This window comes from Anas acuta, chromosome 11, assembly GCF_963932015.1.
Source record: "Anas acuta chromosome 11, bAnaAcu1.1, whole genome shotgun sequence".
Classification (NCBI taxonomy): domain Eukaryota; kingdom Metazoa; phylum Chordata; class Aves; order Anseriformes; family Anatidae; genus Anas; species Anas acuta.
In genome coordinates, this window is record NC_088989.1 from 19438473 (window position 1) to 19444634 (window position 6162).

Below are 6162 nucleotides of genomic sequence, written 5' to 3' on the forward strand. Positions count from 1 at the left end.
AGCAAGTTTTGAGCTGGGAGAGAAAATAGCATCTGTGATGGCTTTTTCTGCACTCTTTTCAACATCACCCATTTTCAGTGGGGGTGACCTGGTTTATGATCTCTTGTTTAATAAAGCCTGGAAGCACGATGTACCTAGCTTAACATATTTGCCTAAGTAACATTTACTGAAATATAATTTAACTCTAGACTTAAAGGACTATTAAAGTTTCCTTTAACAATATACTTCTAACCTTAGAATCAGATAAAGAAAAAATGGGTTATGCTTCAGTGCTCAAACTATGTGGATTAAAAAGAAATTCTGACATAGAGGAAAGCATGCAAGTGAAGGCTACCCTGAGGCAGCCTTAATGTAAAAGCTGACAAGCCAGTGCATACTTTCTCGCTTACTAATTTACTTTTTTTTCAACAAAACGGTGAACCGATCATGGCAACTCCCTCATCACAGAGCATGCATGAATAATCCTGTGAATAAAATAAAATGTGCCTTGCCCTCTGCACTTCTTCTCAACTTTGGTTCATGAAAAATTAAGTAATGAAGTATCTAATAGCAGTCCATATCTCATCATCGTCAATTAATGGCACTAAAATGAAATCTAGTTTAGCAATATTGAAGAGGTCATGCAAATATCCTGTAGTAAGGTGCGTTTTATGTAAGAACATACTATACTGAAGATGTAATAGTGGCATACATAGAAGGCACTTTATGAATAACTGCAAAAGGATATGTGCATATACAACTCTTTTTTTTTTTTTTTTTCCATCTGAGTTTGTTTACTTTCGTCTCTGCAAACTCTGTCCTTGCCATTCTTTTCTGACTAGTACAATTACAGCATTTGCTATCTATTTCATGCCAGCCCTGATAGGATTAAGAGCTGGTGAAAGAACAGTGGGGTTTTATGTGCACTGGTAGCCATTCATTCTTCCTTTTAATTATGTGAATAGTATTGCTCTGATCATTTTGAAAGCTAAAGAGAAAGTTAATGTCTGAAATAATAAAAATGTAATAAAAGTAGATTGTTTGCAGAAAAACAAACAAACAAACAAACTGCATTTTACCTTTTATGTTATTGAATTTGGAACATAGTACTACATAATTCAGATGAATTGGAACTTGTTTTTGCTGTGCGTCTTTGACTATAATTATAATGCTAGCACATCACTTGGTGTCTTATCTGTCTACTAAAGAACGAGTAAGCTACTGTGAGCCTGTTCTGGGCATTTTTTGCAGAGAAGGAGCCTGCTAGCATCAGATACAGAGCATCACACTACAAGGAGGCATTTAACTGCCTCAGAAGACTAATTCATTTCTTAATTCTCACAAAAGATTTTGCAGTCTGGGAACCCAGCCTCTGAACACATAAACCGTGGTGTTTTGTTTTTTTTGTTGTTGTTGTTTCTTTTTGTTGTTGTTGTTGTTATTTTTGTTTGTTCATTTGTTTTTTTTTCTTGAGGTATCGATATAGTATGGTACAGTTCTTTTTAAGTATTGGGCAGGTGAAAACTGACTGAAAAAATCACTGAACAGCATTTTCATGCATAGTAACCCCCAGAATATTGGCTGCAAAAAGGTTTCATCACATTTCTGAAGCCTGTTGTCCATGATGCTGGGATACAGAGAACTTCAAATATTCAGTAAGCCAGTTGTTACATTGCATGTAATTAATAGTGAAACAATTCTGCAAGGCTTAGGAAGTGATGTGATTTTTTTGCCAGTTCAGCTTTGATGTTCAGTAAGAAATATTGAAAAGAGACGTTGTATTAAATAAAACATAATTGTAAAAGAACAGAAGCATGAAAACATAAGCTTGCAGCATGGAACGAATATGGAAAAGGAGAAATAGAAGCACTGAAACCAGAAGTAGTTTTCATTTTTTAATTGAAGCAGTAACTAATTAAAATATTTGCTATTTGGATAACAAGGAAATAATTACAATGTGGATCTGCTCTGAGGGTGTAGTTTTAGACCGTGTAGCTTGGTAGCTCATCTCTCCCAACCTGGGTAGTTGTGTTGCTGCAGGAGCACAAGGTTTAGTGTGGACTTTGCAAGTGTGGACAGGCAGGTTTGTGGATGTCTAGGCTGTGTGTGTTGCTGCACTGACTAGAATGAGTAAAATCAAAGCTGATTTGGTACTTGATTAAAGCAAGCTTGGATTTACACAATTTATTTCAGTGTGGATCTACCCCATGGAAACGTTTGCTTTTAGGGCTGGTTTGTTCAGCCAGCACTGAGATGGCTTATCAGTTTGGGAGCAGCTTGTCTTCCATTTTATTAAACTTTATAAACAGCTTTAATGACTTTAAAGGAACTTTTTGCCTGCTTTGGAGTACATAAGGCTATCTCAGTTAGACCTATTTACTGACAGAAATTATTAAAGTCCTTCTAATGCTTTAATAGGCCTGCTGGGCACTCTTCCTGTTTTCCTTCTAGCTTGCCAGCTTAGCCCTGGCAATGACATTTTAATCCTATATACCCACCAACGCCACCACCTTGTTTAGCCAGACCAAGAGGCTACAGCCCTGGTCATTATATTCATTGCTCTTCACAATAAAACATTTGTACTTGGGCTGTCAGTAAATGTTTCTATTTAACTAGTGATTTAGTGTCCTGGATTATGCTGAAAATACTTTGAACTGATGGTTTTCTTAAAAGGCCAAACCACTTTTTATATTGCATCCAATATTACTTTGAATACACTGGGAAGACTTATCCAGCACTGAATGTTTCTGCAGACTTCTAATAATATGTTAGAAACAAATTCAGAGAATGAAAAATTGCTTTGACAGTCCTCAAAGTTCTCACATTTGAGACAAGAAGAGGTGGATTTTATTATCCTTCCTTTGGATTAACCGTGCCCTTAATACCAATGTGTTTCCCTATGCAAAAGCAAAGAGAGTAAATCCCTTAGCAGGTATTTGCTTGCTTCTGAGGTTATGTTTTCCAGGTGATTTGCAGAGTTTTCATATGTGCTTTTCATTATTCTTAGGATGAGTGCCCTACAAATTCCTAGTCAGCACTTGGAATATCTACCCATTATTTTCTAACTGTATGGAATTCTTTGTAACTAGCACTGTACTACCTGGTACAAAATCACTGATTTTTGCTAGTTGTGTAGAAAAGTGTTAATTCTCAGAAAACATCCATATATATATAGATAGATAGATATGATAAGATATATATATATATATGTGATAAGAAAAGATACTACTTTATATACATATGTATATAGTAGTATAGTATAGTAGTATCTTTTTTTTTTCTTTTCAGACAGCTGAAAACAAGGGAAATCAAATAAACGGCTGATTACAGTTTCTTGGTATGTGGGTTTAATAATAATTCACACATATCATGAAGGCTGTTGAAATTGATACATCTTTCCATTTAGCTTCTTGTGCTCTAGATCCACTTCTTAAACCTCTCCATGGCTGTGCGTGTTTGTCATAAAGTGCTGCCAGAGTCCCACAGCTACAGTCCCTACGTTGTTTTCAGAAAGGGTTTGAAATGCCGTTGCTGGTACTGCAGCTTCAGAACTGCTCAGAAGACTGAAGTGAGACACGTGCCCTGAAGGAGTATCTTGCATGGTTAAAGAACTCCTTTAGGAAGAGATTCTTGGCACTATCTGTATAAAATGACAGATAATAAAAGATACTTCAAATAGAAATGTATATTTAAAAAAAAAGTCACCTTTAGGAAATAGATGGTAAATGTGACATGCTTCTTTTTGTTCCCCTGAATGGCTTTAGAAATGTAGTTTTAGTACCACTAAAAATGTAATTTTTCACGTTTGTATGTGTCACTGTAATCCCAAGCTAATTTTCAGCAGTAATAAAAACAAAAATACAAATAACCTGATTACTAATTCTAGCTGTAAAGCAGAACACTTGTAAAAGCTAATTGTATAACGCGGTGCAACCAATTTGTTAGTCTCTCCTTTACAGCTCTCGTTGTAAAACGTTGTATGTGGATTAATTGGTTGTTCACAGCTGAGACTGCAGTGATAAAATCGGAAAGCGTCGGAAAGCTGGTAACTGAAACTGCTGCTGGGACTTCAGTGCCGTTGCTTGCAGATGACAGCAGAGCTTCCCGTAGTAACAGCAGATCCGCACAGAAAACAAAGCACGAATTTTGTTTAAAAAACCGCCTCGAGAGGCCACAAAGCACCGACGAGCCAGCAGTTTCTGCCGCCGGCACCTCACGGCTCCTCCGCGGCGGCCTCCCCGTGAGCAGCCCCCGGCCCGCCGCAGGACGCGGCCCCTCAGCGCCCCCTCAGCCGCCGCCCGCCTCCAGCCCGCGGCCGGCCCGGCCCGGCCCGGCCCGGCGCTGCGAGCCGCCCCGCACCGCCACCTGGCGGGGCACCGCAGGCCGGGCCCCTCGGTACTTGCCGCCCAAGGGTCTGCTCGCTGCCTTGGGAGGCTCCCCCACCGCCCCCCCGTGCCCTGGGGCCGTGGCAGGGGTGGGTGTGGGGGGAGCCATCTCCCCGCGCCTGCACTACGTGACCCGCTCGGCTGCAGCGGTGGAGGGCGAGGTGTAATGGATGCCAGCTTTGGGCGTTGGATTGATGGCCTTCCAAATAAAAGATTATCAAGACCTGGATGATAACGCTTGGCCGAAGTTCTTTCAGATGGCTCCCGATTTAGGCAGTATTAGCGCCGACTGAACGATCCTTAGAAAGGGAACAGCGATAGCCCCTGTTTTTGGCAGATATTTGTGGGACCATGGACCAAATCCTGCTGCCTAGAAGTGCAAAACACCCACACCAACCCCAGTGAAATTCCCCTGTATTTATGTTGGTATTGCCATGAACTGTCTGTTTAATTTCAACCATACCTGCTTTGTACCCAAATTTTCATATCCTCCAGTAAGTGAAGTTAAATCAACAGCAGTCGTAGGCATGCTCTGAGGGGGTGGCATTCATCAGGGATCAGGCAAGTGCAATACTGCCTGCCAATTACGTGGGAATCTGGAAAGATTTTTTTTTCAAACCTCTCCAGCATTCCCTTCAATACAGGTCAGTAATGAAATCCTTCAGTCATTTATAAAGTCATTATACCAAATTATTTCCCACAAAACTGTATTTAGTCTAATGGGTATATGTAACTATTGCATACATATACGTGGGAAAGAAAAAGCCACTGAATTGCAAATTTTCTTAAGCTCAGTAAAAATCATTCCTACAGTGGTTGTTCAAAATATTTCCAAAGCAGGCTTGTTTAGAAAATCAGCTTTGCACAATTATCTTTCTACTGTTCCCAAGCTGTTCTAAAGTAACTGAGCAAATGCTTCAGTGTTTGTTGTCTTGTACTGAAATAAGTGTTGAAATCCTCTTTGTCTCACATCATGTCTTTCTGTCATTATATTGCATGCATCACACCTTGTCAGCTGGTTCTTGAGAAAGAAACACTAACTCTGTTCCTCTCAATACTGTTTTCTGTCTCCAGAAGGATTTTGCTGTAGATTATTGATGTGAGACAAAAATGGGAGGAAATGCAGCCTAACCAGTGTAAACTAGCAAATTGTATAGCTGCACGTTTTAGTGATTCCTGATAGCACAATGTGTGTATATAGAAGAATCTCATGGAAGATCATCATAAAACTTAAAAAAAAAAAAAAAAAAAAAAAAAAACAAGTTTAAATGTAGTAATAACATTGATGGCAGAGACAAATATAAAATATAAAGAGAGGCAAATACAAATTTAGTTTTCAGTTATGTTATTCAACGCTAATTTTTGATGGCCCTTTGATCTTATATTAAGTTTTATTTCATCAAGAAGCAGGAGAGAATCAAGGGGAAAAATACATACAAAATGAGATTTAAAGCATTTATTAATAAAGTTTATATGTCCATAAAGAATAACATACTGGAAGTGAAAATACAAAAGCTGGTTCAAAGAGAAACCATTAGAAACCACAAAAATACTTTATTGACATTATACAATACTCTATAATCTGATGCTTAGCTGTAGTTCAGCATCTATTTTGCACTAGCTGGGGATTTTCCTTTCTGGTTAACTAAAGAAAACCTTTATAATGAATACACTGCAGCTTTTGTGTTGACAGCATGTGTAAATATTGATTGAGCATTTAGGGACTAATAGAAGAAAAATACAACAGTTGGAGTAATGGAGAGAGGTTGTTGTTAATAGATTAATAGAATTAGTTTAA

At 38.6% G+C, this 6162-nt stretch overlaps 1 long non-coding RNA gene across 6 annotated transcripts in view; it reads left to right on the forward strand.

Moving 5' to 3' along the window:
* LOC137862458 (uncharacterized) overlaps positions 1-5633 on the forward strand; it is an 82099-nt gene extending 76466 nt beyond the window's left edge. For 2 of the 6 annotated variants that reach the window (XR_011100291.1, XR_011100294.1), the window contains 3 exons: positions 238-1634; positions 3268-3316; positions 3984-5633. This is a non-coding gene — a long non-coding RNA (uncharacterized lncRNA). Of the gene's footprint in view, positions 1-237; positions 1635-3267; positions 3317-3924 lie in introns of all 6 variants that reach the window. The other 4 variants (XR_011100296.1, XR_011100295.1, XR_011100293.1 and 1 more) reach the window with 3 other exon arrangements.
* Positions 5634-6162: the final 529 nt, after the last annotated feature.